Raw genomic sequence first — 27,447 nt, forward strand, 5'->3', positions numbered from 1 at the left:
TCCCAAAACTTCTCTCATGCTGCTTCCAGCAACCCCAGGCTTCACCCAAGTAGGCAGATATTCTTTAATTCCTCCAGTCCATCTTAGGCTGAGGTGCCAAGTGGACAGAGGTTGGAGTTATGAGTCCTTTCTCAGGGAGCTTAGTGATATATTTATCTTCTGAATAGTTCTCAAAATATTTGGTCTTAGGGAGCCCTTTATACTCTGAAAAATCATTGAGACCCCAAAATGCTTCTACGTGAGTGGGTTATAGCTATGGATATTCACTGTATTAGAAATTAAAATGAAAATTTTAAATATTTATTATTCTATTTAACAATAACAGTAATAAGCTTATTACTGATTAATATGAGTTACATTTTTAAAATAAAGAGTAACTACATTTTCCCCAAAAACTGGTAAGAAAAGTGGTTTTACATTTATTTTCAAATCTCAGTATCTAGCTTCATAGAAGACAGCTTGATTTTAAACATGTATCTAACAGAATATATACACTGAAGCATTCAAACTATTGTGATGTCATAGGTTGCATAGCCTCGAGAAAACCCTATACCTCTTGAAAGAGCGAGAGTGAAAAAGGCAAATAATGTCTTACTAGGATCATGAAAATAGTTTTGATCTCATGGACGTCTGAAAGGATCTTGAGGACCCACAGGAGAATCTGAATTATTTTGAGAACTGCGGCTCTAGAACTTTCTCCCTGCACTACCAGAAAAGCTTTCCACATCCCTTTCTTGTCTGATGGGGATTGCTCCTCCCTCTTCCCTGCTGGCATGCTCCTTTACCTTTCCCGGGGCTGAAAACAGTGTGTGGGCAGTAAGGAAAGAAGTTTGGTTTTCCAAGAGAGAAAATACCTAGAGGATTATTCAAATATGTTATCCCCACTACAAAGAAGAAGATGAAAGGAGAGGACGGTTGAAAGTGAAATGTGCTGGGGGTAAGGAGTAACGGCACACTCCCTGTCAAGGGCCTCGTGGGTGGGGTGTCTGCATGCTCACTGCGCCTCGTCTGCCTAGCAAATATGCTCTTTCAGCTACATTTGTCTCCTATCTCTTAAATCTGTGAGACCAGCTCACTTCCCTGATGGTCGGTTCACTAGTTTCTTTCTTTATCGTTTTGCTTTCAGGGACCAGAGTAGGAAAGCATCCATATTTCCTTCCGCATAAGGGTAAACAGATACTATATACTATTAGTGTCTAATAACCAGGATCTATAAACTCAGCCCAGGGTGATAAAGCTGTATGATTTTTTTCTCCACTGTCTCTCCTGTCAGTCCTCCTCTTCCACAGCATCATCAATCAATCAAATGGCTCTTAGAGTTCATTATGTTACCATGGCAATGCTTTCCTGCACAGTTAAAAATAACGCTTCTCTGCTACTGCTGAAATTTGGAGAGAGCAAGAACCTAATTGTCTGGCAATGCTCACCATGGGAAAACATACCTCGGCAAAGACGATCCAGCCACTTTGTACTGGAGAGTGAGACGAACAGCAATCACTGAGCTTTGTCTCTGTCCCTGGGGATAGTACCTGTGAAAAAGTGAGGCTGCCTCTTGCAGAGCCACGCCGGTGTTTTTCATCACAGACTCACTGGAGGCTTCCCAGTTCTTAGGCTCGGAGAGCCTTGACAAGACATCTCTTCTGCAGTTTGGCAAATCTATGGGGAAGAAGAGAAAAAACAGAATCAATGTAGAAGGCAGGTGGGGAGCTTTAACTGTTCTCTTGGACTCTTTAGATTGCTTAATAAGGAAAAGATACCTGCAGAGATGTCGCCCTAATTTAGGTTCCTCCTGAGACAAGGTTTCAAGGACAAGTAGTTTATTTGAGAGATGCAGGAACATCAGTGGGGGACAGAATGGAAAGGTAATAGTGAGAGGAAAAGATAACCGATAGGGATGTGTTATCGACTCTGCCATCACTGGGGGTGACAGGGGCTTCTGCAGTGGGAAACTCTCAGAAGTGCAGTAAAACACTTGCCTTTGGGTTATCCTGTCTGAAGAATGAGGAAGCTGGGGGTATTTATACACAGACTCCCAAGGGTCTTTGGTTGAACGCTGCTCCTAAGGGTATTTGTTCCTAGCGCCTCTGTTCTGCCACATGGTGCATAGTAGCACTTTGACCCTGTAAAATGCCTGCTAGCACAGTGATGCAGATGCAGCCAGTAGTCTGTGAATAGAGATTAGGGTGAGATACTGAGAGTGTCAGCTACAGGTGGTGTTCAGATTGGGGTCTTTATTTTAGAAGTTAAATTCTACTGAAGCAAGCTCACAAAAACCTAGCCCCAGTAATAGTGAGTATGAAAATAGTAATAGAAGGTGGTTTAAAAAATTTTGTTGTTGTTTTAGTTTGTATTTTTAAAATAGGTATTTTCCTACAGGATGCCTGATATTTGAATAGACATTTGAATCTTCACATCATAAAATAACTTTTTTATCCTCAACCAAACTCTTGGAATTTTAGTTCTTCAAAACTATGCATTTAATTCCCAGATATTTTCATGCTACCATATCAGTATGATCTGCCTTCCCTAAGTATGTTTTGCCTTTTGATTCAGCTCCTTTGAAACTTTCCCTAAGAGGAAGGGGCTGGTATTAGGCACTCAGATTTATCAAGGATCTACTATGTGCCAGGCAGTGTGCTAGGTGATCTCTATAGATCATTTCATTTAAAACTCATAGCCACTCCCTGAGGGTGGTACTATAGTTACCCCATTTTACAGATGGGGAAACTCATTAAAGTTCCACATCTAACACATTTGGGAGCTGGGATTCAAGCTCAGGCTGTCTGTTTTCAGAAAATATGTCTTTAGTTACCTCCGTCATCTTTTTTCCCTTCCTTTAGTTCTTCCAAATCGAAATTGCTGTTTTGGGTTGACATTTTTCAATATTCAGATGGACTATACTACAAAATGTCTGGGATTATCTAGGACTAACCCATCTGCAACTAACCATCTCAGCTGGCTGTGGCTAAGAAGCTTAAAATCAGATACTCAAGAGAAGTCTACTAGCATTCCTCTCCACTCCCCCACCCTGCATTCTCCCTCCCAAAGACTGAACAGTGCTAATACTTGCTTTGAAATATTTCTCTCAGATCAAAGTTGTTTGTTTTGTACTTCATGGCAAAAACTTGGGACCTTGGCTGATTTCAGTGTGTTCAGGCCACTAAGGAGATGATGCTTATGGACAATTTACCTTTTGGCCAAGTGAACCCTTGCAATCCATCTGTTGCAGAGATGCAGGTTTCTTTTAATAAACAAAGCAATGTATTTTAATGTATCCTCTTTGGGTGCAGAAAGAGTGACTTAGAGTATTACCTCAGGCAATTCACCATTTATTTTAAGGGTACATGTACACAGGAAACCAAGAAAAAAGGAAGAACCAGATAGGAAAGGCAGGGCCCATAGACTAGAGATAGGTGGATGATTCTGCATTCTAGAGCTTCGAAACTGAGTGCCTCAGCCCCCTCTGCAAATCTGCTGCTTAATCTTTCTGCTCAGTTTTCTCATCTTTAGCTGCAAATACGTGTACTTCTCTACCTCAGAGCTTCTGCTTGTCTTGCCTTTCTCTCTTTCTTTGTTTTACATGTGGAGCAACATGAATCCTGGTTTGTATCTATAGCATGCTATTTCAGCGGCTGTTTTCACAGTTAATTGCCCCAGTTGCAGTATTTTTTCGCTTTGATGATGAAGGGAGAGAATCAGAGTGGATGACTTTATGTGTTCAAGCCAAGCCATGTCATACATTTAATCAGCTTGTGACTTGTTGGCTTTAAGTCAGGTGATTCCCCCTAGGCCAGTTAGCTTTGGCCAGGTACATGTGGTACAAGTACTTTAGCAAAGGTGTCTTCAGGGGCCACGGGCAGGGCTGGGACCATGATTGAGACCCTCTGTGCTGCTCTTTGGTTTTCATAACCAAATGGTATTTTGCTCCCTGCATTTCTGTTACTGAAAGCATTTGGTCTGATTTCAGGCATTAGTAGAACTACAGATACACTCATCAGTTTTGAGTTGTCTCAAAGCACAGCCATGATATTTTATATCTGAGAGAGGTAATCTAACAGAATTTCTAATCTTCCAGTGTTTTAGATTTTCCAGGCTCTATTTGAACATCAGGTTACAACATCAGAAAATCACATACCTTGGCTACATTAGTTTACTTCTCTGGAGACATGCCTTCATATAATTATTCATTAACATATACTCTTAAGGTTTAATAGAAGAAGTGTTCACATGAAGATCATGTTTGCATCTTTAAAATTGCTTGAAAAGTTGCTTGTTATTGTTGTTTAATTGTTCTTTATATAATGACTCATGTAATAATTTTCTTTTAGATTTTAGTGCCAGGGAAAAAAATTTGTTTCTATTTTAATGAGTGAGAATTACATATTTCATTTCACCATATTTCCTCCTTGCTGCTAGAAAAATATAAGGCAAAATTTAGGATTTAATTATAGTAACTCTCTTCAGTCTGGGTTTCTGGTATAATAATCTTCCCCCTCTCAAGTACATGTGTTTGATAGTTCATCCTTATTTTAATGATTGAAAAGAATATGTGTCTGTTATCTAAACCACTTCAAATACTTTTGGAAGTAGCTAGAATGCAAACAGTAAATATGATTCAACATATATTATTAATACTGCTGCTTCATAGAGTATGTGCTAACAATTTCGAAAATTTTTGGTGCTGTAGTGAGTCTTCAGACTAGTGACTTTTCATCCTCAAACACCTAGTAAGTGGGGCATTAGTTATGTTCTTCTGCTACTAAGGAAATGTCTGCAGGGCCCCTGGAGCAATCTGATGCTGTATTTGTGTTGTAGAAAATTTGAATTTAAGTCCACACAAAGATTTTTACTGAAAGGGAAAAGGCTGAGATTGGTAGCCACTGGTGAAGAATTATTCATTGCCTACAAAGCAATCAAAGAGAACTTGAGAGTAATTGGCCTTTTATTTATATAATTGATGTTTTAGGATGTGAGAGACTTTTGTTAGTTACTTTTAAGTATTTTCCTGTTTCACATTTCTTATGTACATTCTGGAGTGGTGTCTTCCTTCCAGATGCCTTAGCAGCTAGTTGAAAATTAGGTGAATCAATAATCAACCAATATTTTTTGGTTACGTGATATCAATAATGAATTGGTGGATTTTCATTCCCCCAATTAACAATCAAACAGGCTAGTTGTTTTCGGCATTGGTATACCCAACTTCAGTATACAAGTACATGGAAACATACAAGTCCCAGAAAGGAAGCCTCTTTTCTAGATGGCAGCAAGTCATGTGGTCTACCAGGGTTACAAACCTGTTTTCCAATAAATGTTTTTTTGAGCTTTGCATTAAAAAATGAGACTTAGCAGTGGCACAAACAAAAGTGGTTGTCAGGGTGACGTGCATCTCTGTGGAGTGGTATTTTCTGGGTCACAGGCTTTCTCTGCTATTAGATTTAGTGGCATGTCATTGAATTCTTATTTTGAAAATTTCCAAGTCTTAAAACCGGCAGACACGTTAGCCCCCATCCAGCCATCCAGGGGGCTTCATTGGTCTTTGGCCAACCTCTGCTGCAGAGGAAGTTTGATTTATTACCTTGGGACGTTTCTCTAGGCTGTTGGTTCTTTTGGTCTCACTTTGGAGGAGCCGATGCAGTTGCTTTTGGCACCTGAGTTTGTAACCTTTCCCGAATTTCTCCTTCACAGTCTTTTGTCACAGACCCAAATCCCAAAGGCACATGCTAACTCAGCCCAGATGCCAGGACGATCCATCCCCAGCTGGGCCGTATGACCCTAATGAGTGAGCAGCCATATGTACAGTTAATTAAAACTGAAATCGAAATAATAAAATGGCTTTTCAGGGTACACTTAACAATGGCAAGGTTTCCTTTTGTAAAATATGGAAACAACCTGTACAGTCAGCAGGAAAAGGGAGCAAGCTACTTTTATTAATTCCCTTTTCTTCAAAATCTCAATTTAACTGCTGTAATGTATATGTATGTCATATACTGAAAAGTCCACTGTAACTCCGGGGGGAAAATCCCAGGGCAAAATACCTTTGAAACCAAAATCAGTCAAAGGGAGAAATAAAGTGGGAGAGACCTGTTTATTTCTTACAAGCAGTCCACTCCTGCTCTCCTGTGTTTCTCACAACCCGGCTGCAGAAGAAGAGAACCCCCCTCCTAACCTCTCTGGTCCAGAAAAGCCATGGCTTGCCCTTGTAATTACCCATTGATATGGACATGGACTACTTCTCTCCACCCCTTGGAAACACCTATTGTATGGAGATGTACTAAGGCCAGGCGAGAGATTCTGAAAATACTGCAATTTTACCTACATCCACTGAAAGACATTTTAAGAAAGATTCAGTAAAAAGAAAGCACAGTCTCTGTTCTCAGTAAGCTGGTGGTAGTCAGTGGGACATTGAAAAACTTAAACTCTCCTGGAATGAATGAAGTGTATGAATTTTCTCTTACTTTTATGGTGTCCTTACACAGTGCCTGCCTCTGTCTTCTGATGGTTGACTTGTCTCCCTTGCTCAACTGTGAGATCCAGTGGTTGTACTGGAGCTGCTTGTATTAACCAGGGACAGCTGATTGTTACCGGATCATGAATGTTGAATGCCAGTTGCTAAACTCTGGGAAGCCTGATATTGACCATAGAGAGAATATTTACATCACGGAATTTGGCAAATGCTACAAAATCAGGGCTATGAATTTTCAAAGTGTTGGTTTACCAGCACATGAGGTCCTTGAAGTCATCAACGTGGCTTTCATTTTGGATCTCTGGAGCCTTACATTGCCTTGCATATGGTGGGTACTTGTATTTGATGAATGAATGAAGGAACTATACTTGGTTTTATAGGACTGTGATATAATGAGTTGTAAGAAATAGGTATTTCCCAGAAATATTGGGTCTTTATCCACAGTTCCTGAAAACACTGCAAAGTCAGGGTGTTTTGTCATGTTAATGAGAGACTTTCTGACCTCAACCAAGGGCAGGGGCTGGAGGTTGAACCAGCCAATGGCCAATAATTTAGTCAATCATAACTATTTAGTGAAGCCCTCACAAAACCCCTGAGAAGAGCGTGCTCACTCACTCCTCTGATTTGCCTGCTCTGCTCGGGTGGATCCTGTGTCTTGGTTGGAGAGCTCCAATGCTTGGGGAACCAGAGCACCTCCATGTGCCACCAAGCCAGGCCCCAAGCTCCACAAGGATAGAAACTCCTTTATCTGGGACCTCGCACTATGTCTCTTTTCATCTGGCTGTTAACTTGTATCCTTTATGGTATCCTTTATTAAACTGATAAACGTTAAGTGTTTTCCTGAGTTCTATGAGCCTCTCTAGCAAATTAATCAAACCTAAGGGGGAGGTCGTGGGAACCTCCAGTCTGTAGCCGATAGGTCAGAAGCACAGGTAACTGCCTGGCTTGCGACCTGTGTCTGGACTTGGGGGAAGGAGCCCTTAACCTGGGAATCTGGTGCTGTCTCTGGGCAGATAGCATCAGAATTGAGTTGACCTCTCCAACACCCTGCTGGTGTTCTAGAATTGCTTGGTGTAAGTACATGTGGGAAGACCCCCTCCCACTTACACATACTGGAATCGGGTCTGGGTACCCGAATGAAGTTATACTACTATTACTGCTGTGTATGATATTGTCACTGTTACACATACATGCAGGGAAAAAATACACCATTGCATTTGGTGTTGAACAAGTGGGAATTGCAAGGACACAAATAGAATAAAACCAACCAACCCAGTCTTGCATTATGACACAAACTATCACAACAATGCACTGATTTGCGAGGCTGTTGAATGGTCCTCACTTCCCACCAATGTGTATCCCTTGCTGCAGTATCTGATTCCCTTATGGATGTCATTTTTAAAGTACAGTACACATTTCAACTGGTTTTAGAGAGAAGTTCACTGGGTGGAGCAAGAGAAGGGGAAGCTGATGGGGGTCAAGATATTGGAGGTAACACATTAACCAAATAACACATTGAAATGAGGATAGTTTATCCAGCTGTGACTCCACTTATGATCCTCCACTTTGGCTGGAGCTAAGCAGGATGTGAGATGGGTGAGATTTATTCCTAATCTTTTCTAGACTTCCTTATTCTCTGGCCCTTTCTTTATAATCAAGGGTCTTTATGTCATCCTTTATTTGCCCGAGGAAGTCTCTGCTCTTCTTAAAGTCTCTTCTCTCTCCTTTGCTGTTTTTCTGTTACAGCTTCCTTGTCTTTAGACCATCTCTATGAGCCCGCTATTCCTGATTATGCTTTTATGTGTTATTTTAAGCAAGGTTCTATTGCAGTTCAGTGGAAACTCTTGAAAACGGTAAAGACTGAACCCAAAGCACCAAAAGACCCAGTGATGGTGTGTATCAGGTACTGTGAGAGATACATGGGGAAGACGTTAGCATCGGGGCAGAGAACATTCATTCTAGAAGGTATGCTTTAAGTCATATCACATAAGCAGTTGCCTCTACTGCCTACTGTAACATAGGTTCTGATTCACCTTAGCTAGATCAGGGACCTGATGAGGTAGGACTTGGCGTGGGTAAGTTTTGATGAAGGAAGAGAAGAGGAACAAGTCTGGGGCAGGAGAGATGCTCCCTACCGCATGGTCTTGGATATTGGGAGGGTATGAGGAATATGGAGTGTGGGTGTATGCTGGGGGCTGGGGTGTGGTGGGGGAACCTCTGAAAGGCATTGGGGGAGGGGTGACGGAAGAGTATGGCATCTCAGAGACAAACATGGCTTGAAGCCAGCCTTGACTCCCGCTGTGTTTGATCTTGTTCTACCCACAATTTGCTAGTTTTTATAAATGCAGAAAACTTGTAATGGGACAAGCTTCTCACAGGTGATGTGAGGTTTTGTGCTGGGGCCTATGTACATTGGATTCCCCTTTCTTGGGGGAGTGTCTAGTTTCAGGGACCCCTCATTCTCCCAAGGCTTCTGGAAGAAGGCAGGTCCAAACTGAAAGGGAATCTGAAAAAAGGCTTTTTATTGTCTTTTAGAAGACTTTGGAAAATAATTTCATTTATAACAAAAAGCAAAGGAGGCAGAATCTTTTTATTAAAATTCATTCATTTATCTAAACATATGTCTTTATTCCTTAGACAAGCTGTGAGAAGCTGGCAAGTGGGGAAAATCCAAATCCTCAAAAATGGTTTTCAGTGTTTATAAGGTTTACATAGAGATTTCAGCAAGACTTCAGAAAATTGCATCTCCTCCCTTGATGACGGCTCTCTTTCTGGGGAAGACCATGAGCTAAAGCATAGTTGGAGAAAGCAACTTCACTTTTTTCCTTCCCTGGGATGGCAACTGATAAGTAGTATTTTTGAAATTATGTGGATAGGGGAATAGTTCTCATGCAGCAGTGATTTGTACAGAGGTGTTTGTGCCAATGTGTTGGTTTGTAGCATATTGTACAAAGCTCAAATGGAAGTTACTTTCTCTTTAAAGGTGTCCAGTGTGAGTAATAATGGAATAATAAAAATGCACATAAATGTATGGAGTACTCATTGTATCTTGGGTCCTGTGTGTTAAGGGCTTTCCATGGATCATCCCACTTAGTCTTTTAACAACCCTTTAAAGTAGTCACCACTATAACCATTCCCACTTTACAGGTGGGGAAACCGAGGCACAGATTATTTAAATAGCTTTCCACTGGTTAGCAGTGGAGATGAGATTACACACCCTAGCAGTCTCACTCCTTAGCCTATGCTTCTAACCATTACACTGCCCTATCTCCTAGCAGCAGAAGGCAGGGAACAAACTGCAGTAACAGCATTCATTGAGCACCTACTATATGCCAGGTCCTGCGCTGAGTCTCTTCCATGCATTATTCACTTGTTTTTTTAACAACACCATGAAGATGGTACTGTTGTATTCCCATTTTACAGAAGAGGAAACTGAGACATAGGTCACATAATTAGCATACTGGATCTGGGGGGATGGTGGTGATGAAGCATCAGCTGGGCTTGAGCCGCTACAACCGAGCCACTACAAGTCCATTAGAGTGACTAAAAACACTAGCAAGAGACATATACTAGTTTTCATAAAGGCTAACCTCAGGGTCTCACATGATTGGTTGTGAATATGCTTGGACCAAGCAAAAATATGTTATTTCTCTCACTCATAGAGGCCACCCTGGGGTAGCACTGAGGTTGCTGATCTGCCTCTCACTGCAACTAAATCCCACACCAGGCTATCCTCTTACTGCTCTGAGCATCTCACTGCCTGAAGCTCAGCTGTGGGTGCTAGGGAGTCGAAGCCTTTTGGTGCTGCCCCGAGGTGAAGGTGGGTGGACAGATGTTGTCTTTGGTTTGTTTGTAAGGTTGGTATAATAAATAAACAAGAAATAGAGGAGATTTCATATTCTTCTACATTATTTGGTTCCAGTGTCCAATATTATTCTCCAACCTTTACAGGCAAGAAAAGAGACCAGCAACAATGGGATGTGAAAGTTGCTAAAGCAGTGTTCCAGGGGGACAAAGATGCTTACACCCAGGAACCATGTGGTCATATTCAGGGACACACATTTACTGAATGTGTCTTTGGCTTAGCAAGATAGAGTGTTGGCTAGTTTCTATCATTTGTCTCCTACAGAACTTGAACTTACAGTGCCCCCCAAATCTGGTGCTATGGGTATTAAGCTGATGGTTCCTGCTTCCTTTCCCCAATTTCTTTTATCCCTACACAATCCTTAATTTTTATGACCTGGGGACAGGCCATCTCAGTGATTGATGAAGTGAGAGAAGCATTGATGAATGAAAGGTATAAACATGGCTTACTAGCTGAAGAATCACTACTTGTGTTTGAATTATTTTCCTGGTCATAGAAACAGACTTGGAATGATTCATCCACGCTGAGCCCATGGCCACTAGAAGCAAGTGTAATCCAAATTTCCTCAAGCCTACTGAGTTTACATGGCTAGGGGACTCAAGTGCCCTGCTCATGCCACCAGCTGTGTAATGAATAACCTTCAGTGCCAATCAGGCTTCCACCAAGTTATTGCTGGATCTTCTGGGGCTGCCTCACATGAGTCCATGAGCAGTGTTTCCATTTTGGACCCTCTTGTCAATGTGGTTTGAGGGCAGTAACTCATTGCTGCCATTGTACAATCTCCTGAGGCTTCCCAAATCACAAAACCTAATATGCCCATGGTGCCTGGCCTCTCTGCAGTTTTTTCTGCACCTAAACCATCCACACAGAGATGAAACCATGCTCGCTGTGATGGTGTATGCCTCTTCGCCCTTGCATGGGTCTCTGAGTCTTCCAGAGTCCCTCCCTCATACGGTGTCTTTGCCTTCTATGTGTCGCCTTCTCCAAGGCCTCAAACATGAGTGTGTGGGACTGGCTGGGGTAAGTATTAGACACGGACTCTCCACCAGCTCACTGAATGTGCCCAGACAACAGCAAATCCCAGGAGTAGATGCAAATTAGTATGGAATTGGGATCCTATCCTCATGTAATTTCAAGATTATTTCCAGACAGATCCAGCTCAAGGATTAGAGTGAGGCTAACATTCCTACTCAATCCTGGGACACACTGCTTTGGCTCTGTAGCTCCATACTCCGGCTGTGCTGTGTGTTGTCCCAGGTGTATGGCATCCACATCATTGGGGTGCTTGTTAGAAATGCAGAATCTCAGGCTCCAGCCCAGACCTACTAAATCCAAATCCGCATTTTAACCACAACCCCAGGTGATTTACATGCACATTAAAGTCTGAGAAGCACAACTCTGGATCCTGACTGACAGATCAGACTGTACCAAAGAAAGGTTGCTAAAGTGATCTCCCAGATTTGGGGAGCCATGCAGCATAGCACGTTTCATGTAAATCCAGTGATTGCTTGCTATTAACTATCTACAGAAACATTTTTCTGTCTTTATTTACCATTTTCATTTAAATTCAGATTTTATTTTTGGATTTTGATATTTGTGTTAGTCAATAATGGAACTTGATATTGCATATTAACTTGAATTTTCCCTCCCCTCCATTCTTCTTGGGTTAAGAACTCTGATAATAGAATGAAACTATAGAGCTGACATTCAAGGAAAATCCACAAAATGAATTCCTTTTTATCTTCAGGCAGAGCAGCTCCAATGAATAAAGTACTGTAATAAAACCTTTTTATATGCCTGTCATAGAAAGACAAACCTTTTCCAAAGGAAATGGATTTGAGTATTTGCGAGATATGATAAACAGCCTGACAAAAACGGGCCTGAATTTCTCTTTTAAATGTTCAGTGGGGGGAGGTTTTAACTTCTCTTGTCAGGTAAGAAAAGAATTCATTATGAAAGCCATTCCAGCTGAAACTCAGAAATGAAAACTAGACCGGATCGGAATGGAAAGCAATGATTTAGAAATGTGTTAAAGGGAGTAGTTTAATGAATAAAGTGTCAACTTTCTATAGGAGGAAAAATAAATCATGCACTGGCTTAACCAGTTTTGTCGCTGTGTATTAGCTGGGTGTAGCTGCCACCACCACTCGTTGTAAGGAAACATTAAAATCTAATTCTCACTAAGATCTCTATGTGTGAATTGTTGATAATGATGTTAATAATAGCATTGTATCCATTTTCCGACTTCTCTATTCCAGCAATTGCTAAAGGGAGAAAGAAAATAAGGAGCATTTGAATGAAAATGGCCCTAATTTTCAGTTTTTCCACTCAGCAGATAGTTTTGAGCCCTTGAATCCATCTATCAAGTAATGGCCTGAAGTCCTGCTGCAGAATTGTCCAGACTCTCAGGTTTGCTGTCCTGCGTCTTGGTTTCCAGGTATATTTGTTTCCTAGGGCTGCCCTAATGAAGCACCACAGACTGGGTGCCTTCAATAATAGAACTTTATTCTCTCCCAGTTTTAGAGGCAGAAGTCTTAGACCAAGGTGCCGGAAGGGTTGGTTCCTTCTGGGGACTGTGCTGGAGAATCTGCTCCATGCTTCTCACTGAGCTTCTGGTGATTTGCTACCAATCTGTGGCTCATAGATGTATCACCCCCGTCTCTGCCTTCACCTTTACACGGCCTTCTCCCTGTGTGCAGGTCTGTGACCCAATTTCCCCTTTTTATAAGGACAGCCATCATATTGAACTTGTGCCCATCCTAATGACCTTATCTTAACTAATTACATCTGCAGAGACTCTACCTCTAAATAAGGTCGCATTCTGAGATACTGGGAATTAGGACTCCAGCTTATCTTTTTTGGGAGACACAGTTCAACCCATTAACACCAGATGCTTCATAATGGCCTCATTGTTTTTATTTGTTGATAACTAAATTCCATGGTTCTACCATGCTCTGGGGCTTGGAAGCAGAGTTCAGCAAATCATCATTGAATGAATGCAGTAATTCTTTACCTAGGTATTCACACTTACAAAGCACCCTCACATACCTTTGAGGTATAGATTATATAATATTTATGTTATAAGTGAGGAAATGGAGGCAGTATGAGGTTGACAGAATATGCTTCTTATATCCTATAGTTGTCTGCTTTTGTTTTCTTCTTATTGTCTGACTTAAAGTGAGTGCAGGGACCTTGATTATTTGCTTATGTTGACCACCTGAGCTTGGTACTTGTGAGATGGTTAGATTCACATAATTACTACTGTCTTTTTATGTGTAATATGAAACAACACAAAAAGAATGAAAGTACAATTTTAAGAGAAGATGGAAACTTCAATGTGAAAATATACGTCAGACTGTGTTATAGTGAGAAATATCTAATTCAATGCTTATACACATTCATGGTCTCCTCAGCAGTCTGCAAGGAAAAACCGTCATTATGCGCTAGTCCTTGAATACCGAGGACAGAAAAGCAAACAATGTATATGTTTAAAATAAAAGCAATGCTTGTATTTCCTACCTCTTCCTTTTCCTTTTTGTACTGAGTCCCCACCAGTACCATCTAGGATATTGTTGCTAGAGATTTGCTCTTTATTAAGTAAAGAAAACCAAATACCTGAAATTTAGCTCATTTTCATCTACTGTTCATCTAATGGCAACCTTAATGAGCAGCCTAATGGCCAAGAGTAGCAGGAACAGAAAGGCAGGTGAGAAAGCAGGGGCCTGCGTAATTCCTAAGCTGAGTTCTTTTATGTAAGTCACTTACAAATGGCTAGAGAATCATGTGAAGCTCTCTCTTAGAAAACACAGGTTTACTTTGGGTGAATTCATTTTTCCATGATCATTTCACCATTAAATGGAAGTATTGGAGAGCTGGAAGGGACCTTGCAATTTTCTAGGTCAACTCTTTCATTTTATAGGAGGACACTGAAGCCCAGAGATGATAAGACTCTTGCCCAAGGCCACAGAAATCTATTTCTGCCACAGCCTGTGCTGGATTCTATGCTTTCTTCATGCCATGCCTGAGTCTCTATAGTTTTAGGTATGTTATATATTCCCCTCCAGAACTGAGAGGCTTTTTTTCTCCTTTCTCTCCTTTCTCTCTCTCTTTACTTTTTTCTATCTTCTCCTTTTCTCTTTTCTTTTTCTTTTCAGGTGCTGCTGACAGCTGTGTTCCCTGTGGAAGAAACTGCTTTCCTGCATGTCTCACTCTGGACACTGGAATTTTGACTGTATGTGTCTAGTGGGGTGCTAAGTATCTGTTTATATTAATACCTGGAGGGGTATGATGCTATACTGTACTATGTAAAGGTAACAAATGGGATATGTTGGCAATGACTGAACTCCCACTATGGATAACCTGGGCTTGATCATTTACAGCAATCATGAATACCACCTAGTGATGTGAGTTTCCTTTCTACATGCTAACCTCTTGGTGAAGCCCTCAGCAAAGTGTGGCCAAGGAACTGTCTCAGTCCTGGTCTCATGAAGTCATCTTTTCTTATGTGTGGCCCATGCTGTTTTTGATCCTAACCAGTCTATGAGACTACTGATTGCTTGTGTCTGGCTCTTATTACAGAATTCAAGTCCTTCTCTGCCATTGCTCCAAGCTCATTTTCAGGTTGAGTCTACATTAATGGTATTTAAAGGAGGCTGATGTCCCTCAACACGCTCAGCAACATCATTAGCTTTCTGCTGACCACAGTTGTCAGAGCTTCTCTTTTCCCAAGGCTCTGGGACTTCTCTTGTCTCTGATCTGAGCTGCTGGGCTCTGCCCCACTGCCCTGGGTTCTACCCTTGAGTTTTCTGCTACACTGTGACATGGGGATGGATCTTCCCCGTTGGCTTAATTTGGTAAAAAGAATAACTTCCAGATGGGAGCCAAGCAGAAGATAGGTCCTCTTTGGCTTTAAACACAGAGGCCATCATATTTCCTAGCCAATTGGGCTCCCCCAAATATTCTCCTTGGCTGCCAAAGTTCTCCATTTTTCTGTTGACCTCTTCATACCTTCACTCTCAGTGTGGGCTATTTAAGTACAAATCACCTCCCAAAACAATGCTGGGGAAGGAAATGATCGTATGTGGTTATATAATGTGATTTTGATTCTTCAGGGTCCCTCAACTGAACTGAGGAGGTGAGAATATCTCTCAGTATTTGTGCTTTTGATTGAATTCTGGTTTCAGAAATAGTGAGGTTGTGAGAAATTAGTGAGGTTGTGCTTTTTTGTGCACACCAAAACAAAACCCAAAACAAAACTGTGGTCTCATGAGGAAAGTGATGTGTCCAGTATGGACAGGAAGATAATGGGGGCAGAGCTTGTATTCCCAGGTGAGCAATGGCACTGAAGGCAGTGAGGGGGCTGTGTGACATCTGACTTTAGAGCTGTCATAGTCCTCTCTCCTTCTGTCTCTCTTGTCCTAACCCTCACCTTTTCTCCTTTTGCACTTCTGCAAGCCTCTCTCATTTACTCACCACTGTATCAGATGGTTAGCTGACCACCAAAAACCTGTTGCCTCCTTCAGCTGATGTGGGACCTTTCCCGGGAGAAGGTAAGCCAGGCAGGGATTACATTTTCTGGCCCACCTTGCATATATGTATGGCTGTGAATGTGCGCAGAGAAATGCTCATTTAGCGCTGTGGCTGTGGAGAGTGAATGTGCATTCTCTATGGGCTCTTTCCTCTTCCAGCAGTGGAAGTGGAGCACTCTGGGGCTCTGGAGAAGAAGTTTCAACTTGTGTTGCTCATGGAATCACCTGGTAACCATTAAAAACTCCAACAGCACAAAACCTCATGCTTAGAGATGCTAATTAAGTCAGCTTGGGGTTTGGTTGGGGCAGCAGGAGTTTTAAAAGCTCCCGGAGGTGTGCTGGAGGCCAACCAAGGCAGAGATCTGGTGCTCTGTAGGGGTGGCTGAGCCAAACAAAGGAATTGTCATGGGGAGGAAACCTTGCTACTACCAGGAACACCCGTGGCCCTGGAAATTTGAGGTTTGTAATAGCAGCTGTTATTCCTATTAATTTATCTTTTTATTGAGCACAGAGAGATTTTCTCCCAACACCTTCCAGCTGCTTTGTTTTGTTGGATTAAACTGACCCACAAGTGGGCAACTGGAGTGCTGTTGGGGTGCACAGCTGCCCCTCATGTTGGCATTCCCAGGTGCTGCTACTGTCACAGTGAGAATTTTGAACCAGGTATAGCACCCCTGTTGGCAATAAGCTCATACATGGAGATAATTGTTTATTTGAAAAATGGTGATTCCCTCAAGTTTGCATTTGTCCTGTAATTCTATTAGTCTTTGTTATTCTGTTTACTGATATCCATTGCTCAGTATGACATCTTCTACTCTGTGGGTTGTTGATATGATTCCACATTTGATTTTTCTAAGGTTTCTGATACCACTTCGCGGAAAAAATAATTGTTAGTGTTTAATTGCAGTATGTTTCTCAACTAATTGTCTCAAAACTGTAGGGTGTGTATTTGATTTCTTTGATCTTTTTTGTGTATGTGTTTTTCCAAAATCTTGAATAACTTAGGAGCAATCCTTAGTTTGCAGCTAATTTGGTGTCTAGCAATTATGTATCTTTCTGAAGTGGCATATTTCATTCAAGGGTCTGAACGCAGAAGAGGACTGCTTCATAACAAGGCTCATTGTTATGTGAACTTGAGCATACTGTGGAGCCATTCAGGTCCCTAGAAACCTGGTGCTTATCTTCAGGTCAGGTCATGTTCTAAAAGGAGAGATGTTGGTCCTATCTCCCGACATTAGTGTTGATGGGTTGGTAAGTTTTCTGCTTGCTCTAAGCTCTTCCTGTTGTGTTCGCTGAAAGCAATAATGAAGAGGAAAATAGAGTTTGCTGGAACTCTTAAATCAAACTTGAAAACTTAGCAGTAGATAAGAAGTAGGGTCAGCTTTGCAGTGGAAATGGCTGTGATAGGGGAGTAAGCAGTGGTAATGCTGATGCTTTAGAATTATTCTGGGACATGAAGAGAGCTGTCCCAGATGGGTGGCAATCCACCTGAAAACAGGCAAAGGGACTCTTCTACAACAAACTGCGCACTTTCCTCACAGATGCCTTAAGGCAGGACTCCCCAGCCAGAAGGTTAGAATCTCACCTGCCAGATCTAGAAGCTTCAATGTTGTTCTTCCTATTACTGGAGACTTTCCTCTCTGTCATACTCTTCTCCTGGGAGTTTTCCAGAATTACCAGTGGAAAGGAGGACAGGGTGAAGAATAGGTCTCCCTTCTCTTCTTCACAGGAGATTTAATTGGCAGTCTTCACTGGAGGTTGAGGTCCTCCTTGTCAGGAATCCCCACCTCAAAGTGATCTCAGGGCTTTGGGTAGGACAAATATGTCTTGTCAGTGACTTCCAGGAACACATCTGTGGTTGGACAAGTTGGATTTGTTGCTTGCTGTAATGAGGGAAATAACACACCATGGGGAGCCATGGGGAGATTCAGTTAAAGGATGCTTGGAAGAATCTACTATAGGATTTTGGCTTGTGTTCAATGATTTGGGGAAGAGTTCAAGAGATCAGGACTGGATGCTTTTAGAAAGTGGAGGTAATACTATGATTGGGTAGATGCCTATCTTTTCTAGAAAGTGGGATGAACAAATCAAGGCAGGAGCTATATTCAGTAAAGAAGATGGGTCAATCAATAGCAGGATGGGGATGTTTGGTCATTTTTGTGCTTTAGACAATATTCATATTTTTGTCTGTGCTCAGACATGATTATGGAGTGGTGGTGTTTTTGCTTCAATCCATCACAGTCGTCGAGTGGCCTTGTCTGGTATCAGTATTCTGTGAAACTGTTTATATTCAACAAGGCCTAGCTGTACGTGCCAGTGTCAGCAACTGGCAGCACCAAGTTCTGGCTGATGGAACCAGACCAGTTCCTGGATGTCAGGAAGAAGAGGCTTTTCTTGTTCTCAAGCTGGTACAGTCTTATACAGCCAATACTGATCACTATGAGGGAAATAGTTCTGAATTGTGAATGTAATAGTAATTAGCCACTGCCATGAGTCTTCTGAGGGCTCTCTCATGCTCCTGCCCCTCTGCCCTTCTTCACCTCCCCACCACCTCCAAGGTAGTGGCCCAGTAGAGAACCTTCTGGCCACACTCCAGCTCAGCTGAAAGCATTTGTTATGATGAGTCAGTGCTGGTGTGGTACCTGCTGGTAACATTTGGAATATCGCTCCAGCTTTGGGATGGAGGCCCTCTCCACATTAAGACTGAGAAGAGGCAAGAAGAAAGAGGCAAGGGAAGAGAGAGGAGAGGAGAAGAAAGCAATAAGGGGCAAGAGAGGAGAGTGCAGGGTAACTACATGAAAGTGAGGTAGCAGGAAAGTGTGAAAAGACATCTAGAAAATGGAGCAGAAATGAAGCCTGAAAAGTACACTAGCAAAGGTTAAAACCTGGAAAGACCTGAGAAGGAAGAGAAACATAGAAGGGAACAGAGGACAAGAGGGAAATTCAGGCCAAGGCGCCCACCTGAAGGGTCTTACATTACGCTGCGGTTCAGTTATATTGAATATGTCTCCAAGTGAGTTTGCTATCAGCCAGGGCTTAGAAAACTACATTTTGTTACAGAGAACTTTGTGTTGGACTTGGATCAAATCTGACAGGATTTAACCTGTAAAGAAAAAAAGAAAATGGAGCTTTCCAGACTAATGGCCACTCGAGACACAGCGTTATGGAAGCTGGTTATAATTCGCAGCTTGGCGCTTTCATTGATTCTGTTTCATTCCATGATGCTTCTTTGAATCACGACTTGCACAGGTTCCTACTTAGGTTTGAAAAACTTACCGTCTTTGAGTTAGGATGAAAAACAGCATGCATTTCCCTGCCAAGTCTTCCAGAGAAGGCAGTGCGAACATATGGTAGACAAAGCTGCACAGAAAACCTTGATTAACCCCATAGTGATGTGAGCTGGGGATCACATGTAAAGGCCTTTCTCTCCCGCTCATGCAGAACTTGTACAATTAGCCAGCAGGAGTAAGGACTGGGCTGGTGGCGCACATCCCTTTCCTCTGAAGTTGTGGTTCTTTGAATTGGCAGCATAACCACTGCTCCTGGGAACACACAGGGACATTTGAAGGTATCAGTGAGAAGGGAAGAGAAGGTAAGGGTGAAGCAGAGTAGGCAGGGCACTGGCAGATGGAGGCTGGGTCCTGGAAGCCCAAGAGGGCCCGGAAGCTCACTCTATCCCGGGTTCTCACTGCAGCTCTGTGTGTCCGGGTACTCTGGGGCATCTCTGGCAGCCAGTCTTTCTGTGCCCTGCTCTGTGGGGTAGAAGCAGATGAATATGAGACTCAGACTAGGGTAAAGCAGATAAGATACTCAGAGTGACTTTTCCATTAAATCTCTCTTTAGAGATTGCTTTCCCTAGAGACATGAGTGGTGTGTGTATATATGTTCTCTCTCAAGGGATAATTGTTGGAGAAGCTATTCCTTTGGGGGTCTCCCTTTGTCTGGGTACTGGAGTATATAATTTGTCTAAATGTCTTTGTTTCAATTTTTGGCTGGGTGACTATTCCTGAGAAGCTGGATTTCGTTCCTGGCCAAGGAGGGGTAAGTCATTTTTATTAAGAGTTTTCCTTTGAGTCTCAAATGCTTTCTATCTACTTCCCTTGGAGACAAGAGTGTATAATGGATGAAGTTACATTTTATCTAGCAATCTCAGACCTGAACATATCATTCTTCTTTCTCTAATCTCTTAAACAGAGCTCCATAATCTCAGGATAAAACCCAGATTCCTTACTACAGTTGGCCCTTTAGCATTCCCCCTCACTTCTCCCCACCATTTATCCTGCTTCATGTCTCATTCTCTCCCCATGGAAATCCTCCAAATCCTCCTGCATAAGTTGTACTCATTCTTGCTTTTTTTTTTTTTTTTTTTGCCAATGCATGGGCTGTTCCAAGAGAAAGCACTTGTGCAACATACCATCTAGCTGGGCAGAAAGGATATGTCCCTGGTATATTAGACTCATTCAGGTTGCAAGGAAAAGACTTGCCCAGAGTCTATTTGGGGTCTATTTTGAGGATATGCAGGGAATTAAGAAAAGCAGAAAATTGTCTTAATCACTGCATTGCCATACTCATAAAAAATGGGAAAGGTATTTAGGAACTACATCATGGTTCAGGATATGACATGGCTTAGCTCATTATTGCCTCCCTTGGCTAGTGTTTCCCATTAACACATCTCATCTATTTCTGTCCAAGGTTTCACTGTCTATATCACTGACTCACTCTGCTCTCTACCTCATAGGTTTGTTTGTTTTTTTCATGGCTTCTGCTTACTGCTTTTCTCAAAGTGACTTTCTCTGCTTCCAGTGCGTCTACGTCTGTTTTCCTCTCCATATGTTTTACACAGAAACTTCCTCAGAGAGGGACTCTGGGTAGTCAGCATCCAGGATGGAACGGCACCTTGATTCTGGCTTTGGTTAGGCTCCTTCTCCCAGGGCACTGGCCAGCCAAGAGGTAGCTGTCTTGGTCCAAGGCTAATCCTTGGGCCAATCAGCTGTGGCTGATGTAGCAGAGTTACCGGATGGAAAACTTCAAGTGGGATAAGAAGCATCAGAGAGGGGCCATTGGCAGGTCAGTATAGTAAATCTTCTCAGAAAGCCTTGTGTAGGCTATTTGTATTCAGAAATAATACAAGAAAACAGGTAAGTGTTATATGAGTAAAATATGCAGTGAGTGCGTTAGGCCAGGCCAGAAGCTGCTGAGATCATTCTGGTCTGGGGTGGACATTATTCTTGATTACAACCTTAAGGATAAACTTCTCAGGATGGCATAAGGTTTTTGTGGCATCAAGTGTCCTCTTACCTTTATGGCATCACTTCCAGCCCACAGGCACTGTATCCCACCCACTCGGTCTCCTTGTAGCCCCTGGATGATTGTGACAAATTTATTCAGATGCTACAAGGAAGAACTTCTATACTTTTTAAATTGTGAGATGAAGCATCATTTCTTTGCTGAAACCTTACCCCACCTCGGATACCTAACAAGTTTCCCCAAGCCCTCTGTGGTAGCACTTAGAGCACAGGGTTGTCATTACTGGTTGACATGCCCACCTTGATCATTGGGCTGTGAGGAAATGGACTGACTATGATCTGTTCATTTCTTTATCCCTGCAAGTAGCCCAGCACTTGGTACCTATTACTGCTGTTATGACTTTTCTGTTTATTGAGTTATTGCTCTGTTCCATGTACTGTTCTAAGTGTTTTATATGTATTAACTAATTTAATCCTCTCGGCCATCTTCTAAGTGGGAGCCATAATGATCCCTATTCTATGTTTTGGGAAAGTGAGGCACATAGAGGTTCAGAAACTTGCCCAAGGCCCTGCAGCTAATAATAGGTGGCATCAGGATTCAAATCAGGCAACTCCTTCTAGTCTGTGCTTTGCCCATTGAGTTATACTGCCTCTTGGCAATAAATCTCCTACAGGAATTACTAGGTATTCAATTAGTGTTGAAATAAAGGAACCAATGCAGGTGTTGAGGGAGAAGAAAAGGCAGAGGAAGGCTCTGTAGTGGAGGGAAATGAGGCATGCAAAACACTTCTACAGAACAGCAAGGCCTGGCCTTGGAGATAAGGCTGGACATGCTGGTTGGACCAGATGGTGGGCACTCTCAAATAGCACGATAGGAGTTGGGCTTTTGAGGAAGGGAATGATGTGATTTAAAGCAAGTTTTAAGATTAACCTGGCTCCAGAGTACAGGATGGTTTGAAGTAGGAAGAGAATAAGCACAGGGGGTTTAAGTGGGAAACCGATTGAAATCTTCTCTGAAGACACTGTAACCATAGACTGTGTGGACCTGGAGTCAGATGAGTGAGGAATTTAGTCCTAGTTCTGTTGCTTGCCAGCTGTGTGGCGTCTCTCAATCTCCAAGCCTCTGTTCCTTTATGTATAAGATGAGAATTATTCCTTACCTCAGTTTGTTGTAAGGATTAAACGCATGTTTTCCAAGGGCTTAGCCCCAAACTTGACCTTCCTTTGTCTTGGGTTGAAGTTATAAGGGCCTGTGGTAGTATCGGCAAGAGAAAGGATGGGAAAATGAGACTCAGTAGAACTTGCCAATTGGTGCGTCAGGGAAGTTGGGGCAAGGAAGGGCCAGTGAGTGGTCAGTGCAGGTGGTAATGTCAGGAAAACTGGGCTCTGGTTCTGGTTTTGTCACTAACTACCTTGGACACATTGAATGATATGGCTGGATCTCAGTTCCTTTCCTGGAGTGTAAAAATGTTGGACTAACAATTGTCCATTTTTTCCCAAGCTCTGAATACTGTAATGCAGGCGGGAGGTTTGGAGTCTGGCAGCTGGGAGAACACAAAAGATGTTTAAGGTTTGCTTTTCCTTCAAAGAGATTTCCCACCCTCTTGTTTTGTATCAGTCCCATCCTTTGTTCTCCCCCTGAGTTGGAAATATCATCGTTTTGTTCTGTGTAAATGACTTCACAATCTCAGCCATCAACGGAAGGTTTTGTGACCAGAGCAGAAGGTGAATCAGAGATGAGTGTTTTCCTGGAGCCTTGTGGTTGTCCTACCTTGACCTGAGCCTCCCCATTTCTCTGACGGGCAGAAGCAGGTGGCTTCTCAAACAAGTTAGTCTTTTTTTCCCTCCCTGCAGGCATGACTTATGCTCTTCTTAGTTTTCACAGCTAGCTTGTGGTGATGCTCCTCAGATGTCTTTCCCCATGACATCCCAGCTGAGTGTCCTCAAAGGGAAAGAAAGTGGGGTCTGTACCTGGCTAGATGCACATGCAGTGCCATGCTAATAAATATTTTTATATTGTGAGCACTTTTTTGTCTGGATTACATTTTGCTGTGGATGAAATGAAATGTCTGAGCAGTTGTTGAAGCCTCTAGTGAGCAAGTTTCCATGGCAGCCCTCAGACGGTTGAGTCTCTATCCAAAAAAGAGTAGTTTATTTTTAATTAACAAAGGGCAAAAGGTCCTTACTGTGATTTTGTTCATGGAAACTTCAGATAAATTTCCCCAGCCCCCCAGGTGCCATATGGTGCTGCGAGGAGGTCTGTTGACTTCTGTAACAGCACAACACCCCAGACACAGGATGATGGTGATACGGAGCAACAAAAGAATGTTGGTTCTTAATCAAAAAGGGAAGCATTATCAAATTGACATACTAGGCATTCATCAAGCACCTACTGATAATTCCACCTGCCAGAGATGGCAAACTTCCACTTTTTCAGAATTCTGCATCGAATGTCAAGACTGGATGTCTACTTAATAGGAAAATGAACTGTGGCATTCTTTGAGCTATTGAGTAAAGATACGGTGCAATCAACAACCACATTAAACATTTTCAGAATCACAGATTCTATGAGGAAGTGGAAATAATAATTAGCCACATAGACTCTGTAAAAGAATAGCTCAACCTGTGGAAATTTACCATAATGCAACTGAAAAAAATAGGGAACGATTTTGCCTTAAAGTCCTGGAAAATGAGATTGTACTTGACCCAGAGGATGTCCAAAATTTCTGCCAGTTTACTAATTTTTTTCTTCTGATATGTTCAATCTTCAGTTAAATATAACTGTTGAATTACTGATTTTTGGTTCTTATATTTTTCCCACTTGGAAGTTCATTTCTTCCTTAAATATGCCATATCATTTTGTATAGTTCCTATTCCATGCATATATTTTTATGTTTGGCATTTATTTCATTAACATGATCATCAAAATTTTGTTTTGTTTTTATTTTTACAAATCTGGGTCTGGTAATTCTAATATCTGAAATCTGTGTGGGTCTCTTTCTGTGGTCTGTGATTTCTGATGGTTCTTGTTTATGTTCAGGTTTTGTTTTCTTGTTTGCCTGGTCTTCTTTTCTTCTTGGTTGTTGCTATTGAAAAACTATTTGTGAGGCTTCTCTGAGGCCTAGGATGGATGTGCCTCCTCTGGAGATGAGCTCCCAGGTGAAGCACCACAGGATAAGTTCAAGCTTTTAGACCCACCGGCTCATAATCCAGATGCTGTAGAATGAGGTGCAAATTTATAAAAGGGCTGGTCACAAATACCCAAGAACAGATGCTTTTTTCTTTTTTCTCCCATGTTATCACAAGAGCAGCCCTTTGTGAAGTTTCCAGAGGTTCTGGGGAGAGGAGCAGGATGAGATCTGGATGCTCTTGAACTAAGGGTACAGCACTTTTGGGCCTTAACTCGTGTGGGAAGGGTCTGCCGAGACTCCTCACCCTCAGCGGGCTTGAGCCCGACTCCTGCTCGAGGTCCAGGGCCTGAGGGTAGGCACCTGTGTTACTGGCACATGTCCTCAGATCATACATGGTTTTTTAGGTTTCATTTTTGGCTTAGCTTTCTGGTGACAGGGTTTCATCCAAAAGTTATCCAAAAGTTCCTCATGTCTTTTGACATCTTCAATGTTTTTAAGTTGTCTTTATTTAAAAAATTTTATCCACCATTTTTCTTTGATTTTAGCTGAAATGTTGATTGAAGTAAACGAGGTTACTTTTTCTCGGTACCAGAAGACCACAGCAGTCTTTCAAAATGCCAAGTCTATGCAAGGTTTCCCTCATCACCGATTATAGTCATTCTCAAAATAGTTTACTTGTTAAAAATTATTCACTTCTAGTTGGACTGTAGATTGCACTTTGATAAACTTCCAGGATAAAGTTCAAGCTACTCAGCATAGACTGCAAGGCCTCTTCCTACCTCTCCAGTCCTATTGTCTTCCACGCACCTCGTCTTACTCCATACTGTGCTCCAACAATATGAATAAGCTTAGATGCACCTGAACATACTGTGCCCTTCCACACCTCTGTGATTGTGCACATGTACTCCCTGTGGAACAGAGTATTCTTCTCTTTGTCCCTGAGATAAATGCTTATCCATCTTTCAAAAGCCATTCAGAGGTCATCTCCTTTACCAAATTCTCTTGGACTGCTTTTTCTCCGCATTACAATTGCTCCTCCCTTCCATGGTATACTTTGCACATGATTCTGTGAATACTTACCATACTGTCATAATTTCCTTTTGTACTTTATCTCAGGTTCCTTGAGCCTGGCACATAGTTGATGCCCAATATATGTTTGCTAATTGATTGAATGATTCAGTATGCAATCAGGCAATTCAGATTCCTATCCATGCAGGAAGAATACTGCCATGACCTCTGACACTAACTACCCATAGTTAAGCTAAACTTTACAGGCTAAAGCCATAGTCTTCCTCCTCAAGACTACCCTCATTTCAGATACTAGCTGCTAATTTAGGGGGTCCCTCCACCACATTCACTTTTGATCAACTGGCTACAAATTTAGGGGCTCTCATTATCCCCCCAGGATTGATAATTTGCTAGAATCAATCACAGAAATCAGAAAATGCTGTACCTATGACTACAGTTTTATTATAGCAAAAAGGATACAATTAGAACAAGCCAAAAGAGGAGACACATGGGTGAGATATGGGAGGGTCTCAAACAGAAAGCTTCCATGTCCTGTCCCTGTGGAGTCCGATTGTGTCACCCTCCCGGTACCTTGGTGTGCTATATAATACATAGAGTTTTGTCAACCAGGTAAGTGCCTCTGAGGCTGGATGTCTAGACTTTTTATCAGGGTTTCATTATGTAGACATGATTGTTTGAATCACTGGTCACATGAAAGAGCTCAATCTCCAGGCCTCTTCCTTCCCTAGAGGCCAGCCTGATATCAGGTAGTTTAAAGCATCAAACCTTTAATTACACTGTTGGTCTTTCTGGCATGACTAGCCCTGGTCCTGAGTCATCTTGTTAACACAAGATATCTCCTAGGGGACCACTATGAATCACCTCATTGGCATAAAGTGTTAGTGCCTACCACAAATAACAAAGACGCTCCTATAACTTGGGAAATTTAAAGGATTTAAAGGCTACCTTCCAGGAACTGGGAGCAAGGGACAGCAAAATTCTTTATTGCATTTATAAGAAATGTTTCAGCCCTAATTTGGATATAGTTTTTGCCCAGGAATTCAATCTTGTGGGCAAGTCTCATAGTAGAAAGTCCAAATGGGGACTGAACATCTGAGAGACAGGTGAGTTGAAAGTAGCAGCTGGCGTTTAGCAACAGATGCCCTTAAATAACAGGCAGGAATCACTCAGTGTTTGGCATATAAAGAATATTTAATAAATGTTTGTTAAGTGAAAGAAATGAGGTGAGTATGAATTGGAACTTGATGGATGGGTAAGCTTGGGCAGATGAAGATGAGGTGAAGAGGACATTCCAGGCACAAACTTCTCAAGAGTGCAGAGCAAGATGAGTGTGGCAAGTTGAGGAGAGTGTCTGTCAGTTCATGTAAGGAGAGCAGGGGAAACAGGATGACTATGAGCAGAGTCCATAGATCCTTATGTACCAGCATTAACATATTGGTTTGGTCACTTTGACAGACATCGGGGTAGAAGGTTTAGTTCTAAATCACGTAAATGCCCATGCTGGTAGGTGGCCCAGAGAGGCTCTACTTCACAGATTCATCTAAGGCCCCATAGTCCTTCCACCTTGTTGCGCTGCTATCCTCTGAGATATCGTCTGCCTGTGGATGCCTGTGGTTCACCTCCTCTACATCTCTGTTCAGACACATGGCAGGAAGAAAGAAGTGGTAGAGGGCAGGCAGTTTCTTTTTAAGGAGATGATCCGGATGTTTCCCACAGTGCGTTTCCTCATATCCTATTGGTCAGAAAGCCATAAGACAAGTGGGAAATTGTAGTCTTTAGCCGAGCAGCCTTGTGCCCACTTAAAACTCAGGGTGAGAGGATGAGGATTGTATTTAAAAAAGAAGGAGAAGATGGATACTGGAGAAAAACAAACATACTATGTCATACCAGCCTAAAGCATCGAGACCTGGTTTGGAGTTTGGAGAATAAATGATTAAGCTTAGTTCTAAATACCTTCTTGTGCCTCCGAGTGCTTTGATATTGATAGCGCATTCCTTCTGGTTTTATTATTGTAGGGAGGTGAGATCAGAGGGGAGCAACCTTACCACAGGAGGAGGCACCTGTCCAAAAATTGCCCAAACATCTCTCCCCTAGTGCTTGAAATTCTGCTGTTAGTGTCATTCTTCTGTGAAGGGCTTTGGAAGTCAGCCTTGCCTAGCCTCTTCCTGCAGGGGGCACTGTGCAT

General features: G+C 42.2%; 1 long non-coding RNA gene across 1 annotated transcript in view; it reads left to right on the plus strand.

Annotated features, from left to right (window-relative positions):
- The first annotated feature begins 714 nt into the window (after positions 1–714).
- LOC118935857 (uncharacterized) overlaps positions 715–27,447 on the plus strand; it is a 185,450-nt gene continuing 158,717 nt past the window's right edge. The window contains exon 1 of the long non-coding RNA XR_008996236.1: positions 715–937. This is a non-coding gene — a long non-coding RNA (uncharacterized LOC118935857). The remainder of the gene's footprint in view (positions 938–27,447) is intronic.

The sequence above is a fragment of the Manis pentadactyla genome, chromosome 3 (assembly GCF_030020395.1).
Source record: "Manis pentadactyla isolate mManPen7 chromosome 3, mManPen7.hap1, whole genome shotgun sequence".
NCBI classification, from domain to species: domain Eukaryota; kingdom Metazoa; phylum Chordata; class Mammalia; order Pholidota; family Manidae; genus Manis; species Manis pentadactyla.